Source organism: Sturnira hondurensis, unplaced genomic scaffold, assembly GCF_014824575.4.
Source record: "Sturnira hondurensis isolate 20B ecotype Veracruz unplaced genomic scaffold, ASM1482457v3 Scaffold0000396, whole genome shotgun sequence".
Classification (NCBI taxonomy): Eukaryota; Metazoa; Chordata; class Mammalia; order Chiroptera; family Phyllostomidae; genus Sturnira; species Sturnira hondurensis.
Genome location: NW_028073027.1, coordinates 225,819 through 242,976, shown reverse-complemented (window position 1 = coordinate 242,976; position 17,158 = coordinate 225,819). Strand labels below are relative to the sequence as shown.

The window sequence follows — 17,158 nt, the reverse complement described above, 5'->3', positions numbered from 1 at the left end:
AGATAGTTACCTACAAAGAGTGCCCATCAGGCTAGCAGCTGATTTCTCAAAAGAAACCTTACAGGCCAAAAGGGGCTGGAAATAAGTCTGAAGTCATGAAAGGCAAGGTCCTACCTCCAAGATTGCTCTATCCAGCAAAGCTTTCATTTAGAATGGAAGGGCAGATAAAGTCCTTCCCAGACAAGGTCAAGTTAAAGGAGTTCATCATCACCAAGTCATTATTATAGGAAACATTAAGAGTACTTATTTAAGAAAAAGCAGATGAAAAATATAAAGAATAAAATGACAACAAACTCACAACTATCAACAAATGATCCTAAAAGAAAAGAAAAACAATGAAAACAAAACCTAAGCAAACCTACAATAGAAACAGAATCAGAGAAATAGATATCACATGAAGGGATTTCACTGGGGAGAAGGAAGAGAGGAATAGGGGGCAAAAGGTACAAGGAAGGAGCATAATTAGTAGGCATAAAATAGATGGGGAGAGATCTATTTTATGGTATAGGAAACAAAGAACTCAAAGGATTTACATGTACAACCCATGGACATGAACTAAGGGAGGGGAATACTGGAGGATTGGGGGTGCAGGACAGAGGGGAGAAAAGGGGGTGAAATTGGAAAAACTGTAATAGCATAATCAATAAAAAATACTTTAAAAAAGAAGTAAGGAATGGTTATTGTAATTAAGTATTTGTAGCATCTGAGTCATCTCAGGGTTAGAACATACTGTCTTTTCCCTTGAGTATTGTTCAGATTTTCCTGGTTCTCTTTATGAGGCAAACTTGGGTTGTACACTGGACTTCTGAACATTAGGTGTGAGACTCTGGATCCTGCTAAAATTCTCTGAAAAAAATGTTTATATTTTTGTTTATTTGTTTAAGAGATAATTAACCTACTTGGGGTTCAGATGGAAAGTTCTCCCTTCCCTTTTGTAACTGGTAACTCTGATTTCAGTTTGGTTTTCAAAGGCTTTGTTAGGCCACTTGGGTCTGCCTGTAACATAGGTAATGCATAGGTTTATCTGGACTTAGGTCGTATTCATTTCAGAGGTGAGTTCTCAAAACATTTGTTGTGTTTCTTTGCATCTGTTTCATGCAGGCATGCCTTGTAATGAGCCCGTGACACATACTAGTCCGTACTCAAACTTAACAGGTCTCCTTTTCCAACTCTCCTCTCAGGGATCGCCTCACTATCTGGCTTCCAGTGGCTCCTTTTCCTGATTCCTCTGGCTGAAAAGACCCCATCTCAGAGTTTTAGCCTCCCACACAATTATGCAGTTCCATGTGACAAAGGCCATTATGTGTCATCATTCAAGTTTTGACTCCAGTCAAAACTAACTCCTGTTACATTTCAGGTGCTCAGGCAGTTGCTTTTTGCACTCTGTCCCATTTTTAGTTGTAAACAGTGGTAGAAGTTGTAGTTGGATTACTTCTCTTGGCTGATACTGCTGTACTTCCTTCTCAGTGATTTTTACTTCTCAAAATTTCACCCAGCTCTCAGAGCTTCATTAAAATACCACTGCTTCTCAAAAAGCCATCTTTCTCCCAGCTAGAACTTTCTTCTTCCTCTGAATTAAGGAAGATTCAAATTTGGCAATACTGAGAATCCAACTTAAAGCCAAATCTTTTCATGTCTATTTTTGTTCAAACATCTGGGTTCAGAACGTGGCTGGGAAGAAGTCAAACCCAACCAAGAAACATTATGTGGTTGAGAGTGGACTTCACCTAAATCTCAGCTTTGCTAATTGTTGGATATGTGACTTGAGCCAAGTCAGTTGTTTCTGTGTACCTCAGTTTCCTCATCTATAAAATGGAAATAGTAATGCTTAAAACATAGAGTTGTTGTGAAGACTAAATGAGTGGCTAGTTGTAAAGTACCTAGAAAATGCCATGTTGTAAATGCAAGCAATTACTATCAAAATTGTTACTACAACTTCCCTCTGCAGATAGGGAACCCTAAAGAGGGAAGGAAAAAAAAGCAAACAGAGTTGGCTCTATGCCCACTTCTTACTAGGCCCTGGAAGTGACCATAATTTTTGTTTTAGTAAATACTTAAAAGAGCCCAATTTATGTGTCTCTGTGGATCTTCTAATAAGCCATGCAAAAGAATGGAAGGATAACTACATACAGTGGGTGAGGAAAACTGACTTCCAGAGCTGGACCTCCTTTGAGTCTGAGTTTTCGTTCTAAATCATGACCACACAGGGCAGACTGGCCTACCTGCACATAGGTGACCTCTGTAAAAGGCAAATGGAATTGGATCATTTTTAAGTTTACCCTCCAATGTTCTCTTGATACACACAGAATAAAATCCAAATTCTTTACGCTATCTCATAGGACCTGTTGATTTCTACTGCTGCGTCTGCCATCTGTAACCTCATCTACTGCTGCTGCTTCCCCACAGCCTCATATTCCAGCTGGACTGAATAAGGTGCACCCATCCCGCCTTACCATTTCCCACTTGCACCACTGCCTTCAACCTTTAGTCAAAATTTCTCTCCCTATCATCTTGTCAAATATATAAATGCCTCAACTTCCATGCAAAGTGTTCAAGGACTTCTCTGAGGCTTTCCCAGACTTTCCAGGTCCCTAGTAGTCAGTTCTTCCCTCCTTGTGTCTCACAGCCTCCTGTAGACACCCTACTACCACTTTTCAGTGCAATAATGTCATTGTATAGGTCTCTCTCTCTCTCTCTCTCTTTCTCTCTTTCTCTCTTTCTCACTACACTGGTATCTACATGCATCCAGGATGTTTCAGGACTTCACACATGGGTAACAACCTCATACTTCACCAATATGGTAGGCCCAGGGTTGGGAAGCATTTAAGAGAACAAGATACAGTCTTTGTCACAAGGAGATCACAGTATCCCTGCGAGATAAGACTCATTTGGAACATACAGTGCTACTAAACTACACAATTCTGACCTGCAATCTAGAAGAAGCTCAGACAAAGAAGAGAGCAGAGTGGATTGAAGGAGACCACTGAGGATATGAAACAGAAGGGAATTGAGAAAGCATCTGATTGGACTTGCCCATCCCATTTTTATACATGAGAAATCTGAGGCTCACTGGCACAGGGAAAGCCACATAATTCGTTTGTAATAGAGCCAAAATGAAACTCAGATTTCTTGGTGCCCTCTCAGATTCTCCATCTCTCACATGTCATGCTGGGTTTCAGTATGTGGCCAGGCTTCTTGGAAGATGTAAGGGACTTGTGTGGGCCTTGAAAATGTGAACTTGAGACAAAATTTATGAAATTTCCAGCACACTATTCAGCATACAATAGAAGCTCAGTAAAGAATTGAATTACTAGGTTAAACAGGACTTCCCAGATGAGCAGTGGTAAAGAAGGTCCCAAAGCCAATATCTGAAGAGCAAAGCTCATTTTACACCAAGATTATTCCTACACCTGCCTAAAACCCCACACCACCAGTCACTGCCATTCAAGAAAAGTCAGTGGAGCCCTGGCTTGAAAATTAAAGAAGGAAATGCTCATCCTTTCTGCAATACACCCAGAGTCCAGGTTTTACCCAGGAAACAGGAAACCTACAAATGGGGCACAACACACACACACAGAACTATCCTCACCCCAAACACTTGGCAAGGGAAGATGGCAAAGATGGAAGTTGGCAAGATGTTGAAAAAGAGAAACTACTTAGGGGTGAGAACCAGCTGGGACGAGCGAACAACTGATGCGTCACAGAGTGCAAAGTGGGAGGAGAGCCCTGTGCACTTTCCAAACAAATATTATTACACTCATTATTCTTCAACCCAAGCAGACCTTCCAGTTGCCTCACTTTTCAGATCCACCTGTGATGATTGTACACATACCTCATAGCATCACAAGCAGAATTTTGCAAATTCATCTATTCAGCCAACCAATACTTACGGAGTACTCTGCTATTCAAGCCCAGTGATAGGCACCAAGAACGCAGGGATGACTAGGGCAAGTCTCTGCCTCCAGACGGAGAGAGAAAGGTAGAGGGAATACAGCTACAGAGTGTATTACTACGTGAGGAGTCCAGCTTCCCAGCCTGGGTGGTTGAGGGAGGCTGCCTGGAGAGACATCTCAACTCAAACATGAAGATGAGGAAGAGCTTCACAGACAGAAGGTTGGGGTGGGAATGGGCTGTGCTCAAGTGTCCCTTAGGTTGTTTCTTTGCATTTTCTAAAGAATGCGGTTTTTACCTTATCATTTAGACAAATTTGATCTGTGTCACTGAGTATAAAGAAACTTCCATAAACCTGACAGTTTTTTTTGACACCAACTGGGGGGGGGGGGGGAAATCACTAAATTAATAAGTATATGAAGCATCACCTTCTCTCTGTAAAATTATATACTTGCTAACCTCAAAAACGAGACTTCACTTAAAACCTTTAAAAGCTTCAGGGGCATGAAAATGTTGATTTACCTCCCATTAGTTTTAGGGTAGTCCCAGACTTACAATGTGGACAGAAAAACATACTTGTGGACACCAAAAACAAACTTGCTCAAAACCTAAGCATTGATTACAACAAATCTGCTGCTTAGACCAATGTAAGGGGCCAAAGCGCTCTCTTTTGTAGAGTAGAAAATTAAACTTAAAAAAAAGCTTTAGTTTTAGTTGAATTTATAGAGGGCCTTCTAGGTGCAGCACTCTGTGCTAAATGCTCTATTTTTATTATCTTACGAAAACTGAGCAACACCTCGGTGGGGCAGGTGTTACAATCCCATTTACAGATAAGGAAGCTCAAGGCCAGAAAGGTGATGGAATTTGCCCGATGTAGGCATCTAGAAAGTGTTGGATCTGAGATTCAAACCCACATGTACAGCACTGAGTACTCATTATGTGCCAGGCACTGTTCTTAGTACTTTTCAAATATTAACACATTTAATCCTATGAGCAACATTATAGTAAGATGCCACTGCCATCCTCATTTGAAGACAAAGAAAATAAGTAAAAAAAGGTAAAAAATGTGCCCAGCATCACACACCTCTCTGCCTCCAATGCCAGATCCATGTGCATTTGGGGGTGGGAAGGAAACAGGAAGGTCACAGTCAGTGGGATGGAGCTCTGTCCTGCCTTTGTACACAGAGGGAGGTGAGCCTGGGCACATCCAGAAAAGTGTGTGCCCAGGCTTGAAGGTGGTGGGTATGTGGGTGTGGCCCTCACCCTCAGTCTGCAGAGGAAAACTATTTAACCAACCTTCCTCCCAGGAAGGGGACACTGCACCGATGGTGGCCTCACCTGTCTCACCGATAACTGGTCAGTTACATCAGTGATGTTCTCACAGGCACTTGGCACATTTTTACCTTTGTTAAATTCAGGAAAACTTTAGAGTAAATTTTCATGCCCAACCAATGCTGGTGATTTTGTGGCAAAACTGATGAACTCGCATCTAACTCACTGCTGGGGAGAGGGAGGCTTATGCTATACACAAACTTATACACTGCTGGTATGTCACCTGCACCTCAATAAAACTTGAGGAAATAAAGGAAGCAATACCTCAAGAAAACAGAAGTAATATCCCAGAACAACCAACACACTTGAAAATATATGTAGCTTTCTGGCCCAGAATTCAAAAGCTAGACTATTTCTTATAAAGAAATAGTTTTATATTTATAATTATAGTTATAAATAATATACAATTTTACTTATAAACTTATAATTTTTAGAATCTAATTATAAAAGATAGGAAAGAAACATAAGCATGTGATTGCAGGCTGTGGCATTGAGTAAAATGTCAAGAAAATGTTGAACAACTTAAATATCTAGCCACAGGAACAAATAAATTATGATACAGAATTCAGGGATATCCTGGGAAGGCATCAAGTGTTCATGATAAAGGGAGAAACAAAATCAAGTTCATCCACACTAAAATTATAATTAAAAACTATTGTTTTCACAAATGGACAATGATTGCAAAGAAACATTGTAAAATGAGCGCTATTGTGTCAGAAAGCCAGGATTTTAAAAGTGTCTCTTTACTGTCTTTGCAATGTTTGTGAATAAAATGAGAAAAACAATCCTGGAACCCATTTGGTTGCCTGCAGGGCAGGCACGGGGACCTCTTAATCCAGTTTATGCTCCGTTAGAGTACTATCGTAGTCTTATGGAGACAGCCCTGGCCTGTGTGGATCGGTTGGTAGGAGCGACATCACACAGACCAAAAAGGTTGTGGGTTCGAAGACAACCACAGGATCTCTCTCTCTCTCTCTCTCTTCCACTCCCCCTTCAAAAGCAATGGAAAAAAATGTTCTTGGGTGAGGATTAAAAAAAAAAAGATGAAACTAGCATCCTCCAAAAGACCACCTGCCTTAGCTTAGGGGAGAGCAAACATGTTTCCTCAGCACCCCACAACCCGATTCTGGCTAGCAGAGCTCTATGTGCTGTAACCTACAATTTTCACATAAATTCTAAAAAAAGACCCTTATTAATGGCCTCAAGTCCCAAAGGAGGGTCTCGCCTTGTGAAAGAACTCCCTGAACTTTGGCACATACATTTGAAGACTACCCCCCAGATGGAACCATAACAATGGTTTGGCGATTGGCTACCCTTGCTTTGCCCCTGGGCTGCCTTCCCCACCATACAGGACACTATCAACACCAGCAGCCGCTGGAACCCTCAGGCGGGAGCCACTGCTCATTTCCACCTATTCAATTCAACCACACTTCCGGGTCCAGATGAAGCACTGGTGCCTTCCTGAGGATAGGCTGTCCACCAGAGTGGCAAGAGGAGAGACCGACCTGGGTCAGAATCCAGCTCTCTCAACTTCCAACTTTGTGGCCCCAGGCAAGTTACCTAACCTCTCTGGGCTTCATTTCCTCAGCTATTAGTTAGTGCTGTACACAATTCTTCATGTGATTGCTGAAATAAAAGAAACATAAACCACTTAGGACTGTGCTGCCCAGTACAGTGGCTACTAGCCACATGTGGCTATCAAGCCTCAGAAATGTGGCTAACCCGTATTGAGATAGGCTGCACATGTCAAATACACAGCAGAGTCTGAAGATTTCATACAGGATAAAAGAATGTGAGATTTACACTGATTACATGAAAATGTCATCTGTTTATTTTTACTTTCTAATGATTATAAAATTTTTAAATTATGTATGCAGCCCACACTTGTGGTTTACTTTCTATTTCCAGTGAACACAGTAACTGTTCAATGTTAGTTCTAGGTGCCATTCACGGGCCACCTAGAGTGCGGGGAACTATCAACAGTGTCTAAAGTCTTTAACTACATTTGTGGTACCAAAGCAGCCCCTTCCTCTTTCCAGGCTCCTGGTTACCAACCTGAGACGTGTGACAAGGAGTAGAAAGGAAATTAGATTTAAAATTGGAAGGCTGGCTTCAGCGCTGGTTCTACCATCACCAACTGGGTAACCCTCAGCACGTCATTTCACTCCTCTGCACTATAGTTCTGTCATTTCCAAAGCAGGAAATAATAACATCTTGTTTGTGGCATGAGAGAATGCTAATGAAAGTCTTGATAAACTGGAGAGGACTCTCTAGGCCAGAATTAAGTAGTATAATTTGTAGGGTGAGGAGATTGAGCAGTCCTGTCTGCCACTTCTGATATTCTCTGCCTTCTGGTTTGTACTTTTATTTAACTATTTTCCATGTCTCTAAACACAGGTTTCCCCCAAAACACACCTCTTCCTTCTCACATACCCCTCAACACAGCCAAAACAGAGTGCTGCAGGCAGACCCCCCCCAAACCAACACAGAATGAGTGTGCCCTGTGTACCAGGCGCTAAGCTTGGGGAGCTCCAGGTGCAGTGGTAAAGAAGGCCTTGGGGAAAAATTTGATGGTACCACATGGAATATACTTGTCATGGAAAAATCGCATAAGTGTATAAAGCACCAGAAGGCAAGGGAGTGGGGGGTGCATATTACTTGGTAAAAGCAAAGAAGAGTGGCGAGGAGAAAGATGTATGAAAGGGCCAACAGGAAGGACTCTGAGAGGCATTTGCAAGGACGAAAAGATATGAACAAGCATGGAATGCTACAGCATTTAGTCCAAAGTAAACATCAGCATCTGCTGTATAATGTGCCACCTAACAACGTGAATCTTATCATGAGAGACCCCTGGCTGAAAGGTTCTTCCTGCAAATGGAACACCACTGCCCTCGTGCCTTCACTATTTTAAGTTCCCCCAGCTCACCCCACAGCCCACAGGCCACAGCCCACAGCCCACGGAGGGATGCATGCAGTAAGCTACCGAGGAACGTAAGGACCATTGGTGCCAACTGCACAAACCTCAGCTATTTGCACAGAGAGGCTTGTGAGAGTGGGAGCCCTGTCTCAAAATATCCTGTTCCTATTTTTAGCCAGGAAATACCAATTGGGGACTCAAAAGTTGGAAAATTTTAGTCTAATGCAATAGCTAATAAGCCTAGTAGTTAACACATGTAAAAAGCTGTTGTTTCAGGAACTGAGGGCCCACCCTGACTTCAGGAGACCATAAGCAATTGACCTTTGTGCTCCAGAAGAGACTGTAAGCAATCAAGGTGGTATCCGAGCCATTGTGTTCCAGGGACAGATGGTCCACCGCCCAGAACACAAGACACAGATAAAGAAAATCACTGGTCAGAGGAGGAAAAGATTTTAGGGAAATTGCCAGACTGCAACTTTTATCTGATTAACTTCTTTCCTGAATTCTGAATCCCTTATCTACACTTTTTCCTCTTTATAAAAAGGCTGGCTTGAAAGGAAACGTAAGGCGGTTGGGAGCCATAATCCACTGTCTTCTCGGATCACTGGCCATCTGAATAAAGTGCCCATAAAGATTCAATCTCTGTCTGTGCTTATTGGATCTGGTAGGTAAAAGGCAGCATGAATACCGGCTCTTCTGGTTTCAATACCTCCTTACCATCTACACATTATTTTCCACTTCTCAATACCAACAAGCATGAAAAGCAAAAGGCTGCACCATCCTGTAGTTGGTAGGGTGGGCTTCTCTACCTCCTAGTGTGTTTCTTACTAATTCTAAAATAATATCTAGATTACTGTTAGTTGAGTTAAACTGCAGACTCATACTTTACCAAAAACACAATGTTCTACCTGCATGGCCCAGGAAAAGCAAATACACAAAGGTTCTTGGGTAAAAAGTTGAAGTTGAATTTTTGCAGCTGAACTTCTCCTTCAGATTGGTATTCAAATATCAAAAGGTCATATTTTCATTTAATATAAGGAAATGAGTGTTTCTGAAAGGGACAGTGAGCAAGAGAGGAAGATAAGTACTTATGCAGAGATGGCGTCTGTGAGCCTGTGGCCATCTCTGAACGTACGGACCTTGGAGCCACACCTTACCCAATGGTTAGCTGCAAAATCAGTGCCAGGGTCAAAAATCCCCCTCCCTTGGGAAACTATTACTTAAAAACATTTTAAGAATATTAAAATTTATATCAACTTATTGCAATGTAGGGACTTGATTTGAATACCTACTTGCATAAGCAACTGTTTTTTTAATTATCTACGTATATACCACATATATACACGAGTGTATGTGTGTACACACACATATACTCATATATACACATATATACATGTGTATATAGATGTTTTTAAATATTTTATTTATTTATTTTTAGTGAGAGGGGAAAGGAAGGAGAAAGAAAGGGAGAGAAACATCAATGTGCGGTTTACTCTCATGCGACCCCTACTGAGGACCTGGCCTGCAACCCAGGCAAGTGCCCTGACTGGGAATTGAACTGGTGACTCTGGTTTGCAGGCTGGTGTGCAAAACACTGAGCCTCATCAGTCAGGGCCAATGGAGGAAATTTTAATATTGACTCCACATCTAATGATATGAAGAGACTGTTCATTATTTAAATGTGATAATAGTATATTATAGTTAAACTTTTATTTTTAAACAATGCTTTTTAAACATATACAGTGAAATATTTACAGATAAAATTAAAAATAAACAAATAGCTGAATTAGAAGTATTTAACTTAAGATTATTTTGCATAGGTATTCATGTGCAATGCATGAAAGTTAAAAACTAGGTCCTCCTACCTTGAATCACTGAGAAACTATAGAATACCCAACCTGTTTATGCAACCCTGAACACTCATACAAAAGTTCACTCAGTGAATCCAACATAGCTGGGTTGTTCTCCAGCCCTGGAGGAGATGATGAGTTTTTCTTGGGTACCAGAATTACCCAAGAAAGTTTAGTATCATGCAGCATGAAAAAGACAAGTATTTCAACACTGGAATTGCACCAAGCCCAAGATGCTTACCCTGGGAAGACTAAGGGAACCCGACTCATGTATCCCCGACCTGCACTGTGTGAGCCTTTAATTATGCTGACTGAGTAATTAGCAGAACTGTGGGCACTATTTCAATTACTCTCTTTTTTTCTCAATCTCTCCCTTTAAAAAAAAAATATGCTGAGTAGGTAGAGTTCAATTGACATTCCACTCTGCATACCCATGCACTGCTTTTCTGACGTGAAGCTCTACAAGGCTCCTGATATTAGAGTTAATGTTTAGGGGAAGAAGATAATCACATCTTAACCCATTGAAATAAATGGCCAATATGGAACATGCAGTGTAGCTCAGGCAAGAAAGGCAATCTCTGCTAAGGACACATAGCCATGTCTACCTATATACAGCACACGGAGCTCAGAGAGCCTAGTCAGTTGTTATTATTATCATAACCATCACCATTATTACAAGTATCATTTACTGAGCCCCTGTTCTGTGCCAGGTGCTTTCTATTTTAACTTAAATCTTCCAAATAACTCCATGGGCCAATTACTTTACAGGTGAGAAAGCTGAAGCTCAGAGTAACTGAGTGATTTTGACAAAGGCCACACAGCTACAAAGGGACAGAACAAAGATTCAAATCTTACTCCCTAAGCCTAGGACTTTTTAGCATGCTGTTACCTCTACATGCAAATTAGGCCTTTAAGCCACAGTTATTTAAGATCTTTTTATTCTCTAAAACATTTTTTAAAAAAACCTTGATGAGTTGCCTAACTGAAAACCCCACTCTGAAGTCCCATGGGATGACTTCTGCAAGTCTGCAGCCCGGTTGAGTTTCACTTCCATTTCTTCTGGCCATCATACTGTCTTACCTTTGATCATCTGACATGCTGGAGAGAAGAGAATACAAAATAACTTTTCTTCTGGGGTTGATAGAAGTCCAGGTGGCTCCATAATCAATACTCACCCCCACCCAAAAAAAACAGATCCTATAAGACAATTTTTCCCCCTGAAATCTCAAGTCCACTGGTTTATTATAGCAACTCACTCCATTTGCAAATCATGCCGGCCAGGGAATTCTTCATACCAAAAAACCATCCATGGGGTAGGTTGAACACAGATGTCAAGCCTGATGGCTATCAATAATAATCATATATCAATACCGCTGTCTGAACATGAACTATGTGTCTGGTGCTACACTAGGCAGTCTCTCTCCAACTTTCATAATACTGCAAGGTAGATGCAAGCCACCGGCATTGTGTAAGTAAAGATGAGTATCTCTACATAAAGAATTAAGCCCCTTGCCCAAGGCCACTTAACTATTACAGAGCTAGGATTTAAACCCAACTTGTCAAGACTATACTTTCAGGGATCATTTCTATAGTTTGTTAAACCCAACTTGTCAACTCCAGAGCCCATGCCTAAGTCACACAGAGGCAAGGCCACTCCTACAGATAAGAGAAGGTAAGTGGAGGGTTCCTGTGAAGATGTAGGGTTGGACCTTGATGGGTGTGTAGGATTTGGATGACCAGAACAGTGCCAGAAGGACATTAGGGTGTTCTAAAGGTCCCTGAGGTCCTGGGGAGAAGACATTCAAATTCAAGTGCCCTGTAGTTCTGTTAGTTTTCAAATAGAAAATGCTACCTGGTGGGCACTTTGAGATTCTAACTTTTTATTGATTGCAGAGAAAGTCAAATAGGAGGTCCTCAAATAACTTCATCTTATTATAACATCGATGAAATGTCATACAAACTTAACTCTTGTTTATAGCAATTAGCCTATGGTAAAATTGGTGTTGTTATACATCATTCTGCTTCAAGTCGCAGAATCTGTCAACAGCAATACGTAAGGACAAGAAGATTTAAATCATGAGCACTCATCTAAAGGCCAAACCTTCTACACTGCCCCACCCCATCAGCCCACCAAAATTGTTAGCGGGGTTCCCTTGCATCGCTGTGTGGGGTCTAAGCATTCTTGGAGGTATAGCAGGACACCATTAGTTAAAAAGACCTTCGCGGATACTCAAGTGGCAACCCACTACCTGCTGAATTAATTCCCCACTCAATAGCAACAAAAACATTGTCAGCCAACATCTCCTTTCACACCTGTAATAAGGATCACATCTTCTTCCAAGGCAGCCCAATATTCATTATGAAAAACTTTTTACTTACTATACATCAGGCTGAACCCTTCCTCACAACCCTTGGCTTTCACCTGCTGGTTCTGCCTACTCTGTAGAGGCTAGAGGAAAATAAATGTTCCATTTACCAGTCTGGATGTTATCAGCTTACTGTGTCACTTCCCCACCCCCACTCACACACCTAAAATATCACTGCTTTTTAACAGCTAAAAACAAAAACCCTCAAACCAATCACTTCCTCAAACAACAACCTAATGTCTCCTTCCTCAAGACAGTCTCTTAATTTTTTTCCATTTGTGTGTCAGACAACTGAAGTCAGCCCATATCATTTCAATACAATTGCATTTCTAATTCCCAATACCTAACCCACTGAGGACTCTCAGTTCTTTTTCTTCAAACTCCCCCCCTCTAAAGCCTGACAGGTATCCTCCTAGATTCCCTGCTTAGAGTCCCCCCCACCCCCCAGCCCCAGCTCCTTCCCCATCAGCCTCCTGTGGTGGGGGTTTCCTGCCTGCCCTCAAACACCCACATCCCACGGGTTCAGCCTCAGCAGGACTTCATGTGCTCTGTACCCCATTACACAGTGCAGTGGCCAGCCCCCTGTGACATCTCCCCCAAACTCCAGAACACATCTTTAAAAAAAAAAGTCTTTAAACTGGCCACCTGTATAAAAACTTTACACTCTACATTTACTCCTTTTTAAAAAAAATTATTAACCACTACCACAAATCTTACAGCTTAGGATACAACAGTGAATAAACCAGATGAAGGTCACTGCCCAGAGAACTTGGCTTTCTAGCAGAGGAAGGCACACACACACACACACACACACACACACAACATGTAATCAGTAAATTATTTAGTATCTCAGAAGATGCTAAGTGCTTTGGGAAACAAAGCAGAGTAGCAGAGAATAGAAAGAGGAAGAAATGACTTGAGGCAGGTTTCCATTGTTAAAAGGGCAGAGAGAATAGGTCTCATTGGGAGGTGGACACTTAAGCAGAGAATGAAAGGAGGTGAAGGAGTGAGCCCTGCAGTGTATGTGGAAGAGCATTTGAGGCAGGGGGAAGGGCCTGTGCAAAGCCCTGAGGCAGGAGTGCACTGCTGTGCACTGGCTGGGCAGGAAGGAGCAGCCAAGAAGCTAAAGAAAAGGGGGTCAGAGAGGAACAGAGACAACCGGAGGAGGGCCGTGATCCAGCAGTGCCTTATAAGTCAGGATAAAGGCTTTGGCTTTTACTCTGAGTAAAACTGAGAGCCACTGCTAGGGTTTCAGCAGAGAGGCAACCTGATCTGATTCAATATCGCTTCAGGCTGCTCTGTGGGGATAAGAATAGGGGACAAGGTGAAAGCAGGCAAACCATCAGGAGGTCACTAGGGTATCTCGGTGAGAGACGCAGGTAGCTGGAACCAGGTAGTTGCAGCAGAGAAGTAGATACACTTTAGATGTGCTTCAAAAATCAAGCCCAGTGAATTGGATGTGAACGTGAGAGAAAGAATCAAAGATGATTCCACGGTTTGGGGGTCCAAGCAACTGGAAGAATGATCCTATTTTCAGCAGTAGCAACAACAACAACAAGTAAGATGAGGGAAGAGTAGATCTGGAAGGGAAGATCGGGAGTTCAGTTTGCAGTATCCTGAGTTTGAGATTAGACTGCCACGTGGTAAAGACTCAACCTGGTAGGAAATCACAGACCTCAGGAGCAAGTCTTGGCTGGAGGTAAAAATGTGGGCATTATCAGCACTGAGGCCCTTTGGAGGTTCATGAACAGCTGGCTGAGCTGCTTTCCACTGGCCCATGGATGTTTACTCTGGAGCAAGAGTTCCTGAGTTTAAACCTGACTCTACTATAATACTTCTTAGCTGTTTGGCCTTGAATCACTCAACTCAAATACACTAAGGCTCAACTGCTCTTAGTGTATTTCCTCACCTGTGATAGGGAGAAAATAACAGTACCTACCTCTTACGGTAACATTGAAGGAAAAATGAACAATTACCTTGTACAAAGTCATAGACACTCCATATGTGTTAGTAATTAGATTCATTTCCCCCACCCTCTCCATCTCTTACTATCTTGCTAGGCTTAGTATCTGCAACTTTTCCTTCTTTCTTACTCCATATTCATTCCTCCCTCACCCTGGGTGCTCCTGGATCACTCGTTCATCCTGATACCTCATTGCCCCTGTTACAAGCCCTGAAAAGGTATTGAATCAAAGGAAATAGGAAATAAAGTTCTACTGTTTCTATTCAAAACATTTCTTAAATCTGTCTTCATCTTTCTTATTATTTCTCATGTGAGCCCCTAATAAATTTTACTTAAGCCTCAATTAGAGCTCAAATAAAATTGAAATGTAATTTTAATTTGCTTAGATGTCTATCTTCCCTTAAAACTGTAAGTCTTTCAACCACCAAGTCATAATTATCTCCATATTCTTAGTACCTGTGTGCCCAGGCCATGGTAAGTATCCAATGAACATCAGTTGAACTAATGAAAACAATTTTATTGGCTACCTACTACCTTCTAGACACTGAAATAAAAATATAATCATCACTACAGCTACACAAACTACTGTTCCTACCCTTAAGCAGTTTTGAAAAACAAACAGTATACCTGAGGCTATAAATAAACAAGATGAATAAATATAATGATATTACTGTAATAAAAGGGCAAGCTATATAAAATTGATCATATTTATACAAGGAGCTCCAAAAAAATAAGAAAAAGATGCCATCTGGGCTAAAGTAAGAAATCAAAACAGGGATCACTCATAGCTTGGACTTTCTCAAGGTAAAATATGAGATTTTACGCCAAACTCCAAGTTACCGGGCAAGTTTTTTTAACTGTAATAAGGAGGAGGAACACTTCAACCTTATTACTATGCTGTGCTTTGGGGTCTGGAAATGCTAAATATTTTAAAAGATGGTACAATGTTGAGTCTTTGGCCTAACTATACAACTTTTAGCTTCATGGCATGTCAATTCACCCTATTCAGAGAAGAACCATTCTATGTGTAATAACTCAGAGTGACAAAATCACATTGAATGATATAGCTTTAAGAAATGTCTGTATTGTATTTGAGGACTGTTTGCCTGGTTGAAGGCAAACATTTAATCTGAAGGCAAACATTTAATCTGAAGATTAAATGTAAGTATTTTCAATCTGTTATGATAAAAAAGTACTGAATTAATGTAATAGTCTTTTTAAAAATTTTATAATATTATAATTTTGTAAAATTTAACTACAAATCTAAAACCCAAATGATTTCTATATAGTAAATTGAACTGTAAAAGGCAAAAAGAAAGAGAGAGAGAGAGAAAGAAAGAAAGAAGAAAAAAAGAAAGAGAAGAGGAAAGAAGGAAGATGAAGACAGGGACTCTTACTAGAACGGCTGGCTATAGCCAGGAGTCTTCAATAAAGAAATATGTAAACAGAGTTTTAAGTACAAAGTGAAGAGGTGAGGCAAGATACCAGGGCTTCATCAGTGGTCGGAGATAAAGGAGGAGAGAAAGGGCAGTGTCTCAGTGTGCCCAGCTTGAAGTGGACGCCAATGGAGTTGCTGGAAGACAAGACAGCACAAAAGGGAGTGTGCTAGAGGACCCTCCATCTTCTATGAGTATGCAAATGATATAAAACAAAAAAAATAAGATCTGTTCATAGTTATAGCAAATAGAGCTAAAGTTGGAGAAAGTCCTCAAATTCCTTTGCCATTCTTGGAGGATTTTGTTTTTCTAACAGACCAAAACTATACTATATACTAGATGATGCAATCTCCTTGCATTGACAGACCAAGACAGGACTCAGGCAGTCTCCTTGTCCAAGTTATTAGACCCAGGTAACGCTTTGGTCTCCAGCTCAAGGTTAATTGAGTGACGCACAGCTCACACTTCCTTCCTCTCACTTCATCTTCCCAGCTGTCATCACTCCTCAAGAGCAGCCAACTGCCCGGCCCGTGACACCTTTGCTGTAGTGCCCCGGCAGTGCAGACACATGCTCCCCAACTGTTGCCGGCCACCTTCCTTAGCGTTAATGTATCTCACTGGCAGTCATTAGTAACCAGAAACCTATTTCTGCTGCAGTCACCAAAAGATGACTTAAGGAATGGCATGGTCATCCACACTAATAAAAGTTAAGGATAATTTTAGATGTAAATGTAGAGATCTGCCACCCCTTTGATATACTCTGTACACAGCTTTCTTTCTACCACCAGTCAGGATAATTAATCCCTAAGCTTCAATCCAATCAAGAGAGGCAAAGTGATATGGGCATAATAACTTCTAATTTGTGAATCACATAGACTTTGGTTTGAAATCCAACTCTACTGTTTACTATCTCAGTCACAAAGGGCAATTTAACTGAATTATCTGAGCTTCAGTTTATTCATCTGTAAAACAGGGGTACTGTCACCTATACCATTGGGTTGTTGGGAGGATTAAATGAGAAACGCTATGTAAAGCATCCAGCATACAATAAGTGTTTCAAAGTGGCAGCTATTATCATGGATCTTAGAATTAAAGTACCCGAGACAATAATTTCAGTAGGGTTCTTTCCATTTTTTGAGCAGGGTCTTATAAGACTGCTCTTAGTCTATAAGGAAGCTTGTGCTGAGTTTTTTTCATTAAGGCTAAGGTTGGAAACAGAAAGTCAATGAACCAAAATAGGGGTCAAGCCTTTCTCCAAGTGCCAATGGAACAATGTATCCTACTATGTTCTATAATTTATATACTCATAGGATGGGCCTCAAGAACTTAAAAAGCAAGGCAAGAAGACCCAGAAATATGAAGACATAAAAAGACATCTGCCCAGCCCTGGCTGGTGTAACTCA

At 41.2% G+C, this 17,158-nt stretch overlaps 1 protein-coding gene across 7 annotated transcripts in view; it reads right to left on the bottom strand.

The window, feature by feature from the left end:
* The window catches only part of ST6GAL1 (ST6 beta-galactoside alpha-2,6-sialyltransferase 1), a 131,797-nt gene that overhangs the window by 65,581 nt on the left and 49,058 nt on the right, over positions 1-17,158 (bottom strand). The window contains exon 1 of one of the 7 annotated variants that reach the window (XM_037036619.1): positions 12,370-12,389. The exons of the other annotated variants lie outside the window; for them this stretch is intronic. The gene's annotated coding sequence lies outside the window, so the exon portion shown is untranslated. Of the gene's footprint in view, positions 1-12,369; positions 12,390-17,158 lie in introns of those variants that run through there. 7 annotated transcript variants of the gene reach the window in all.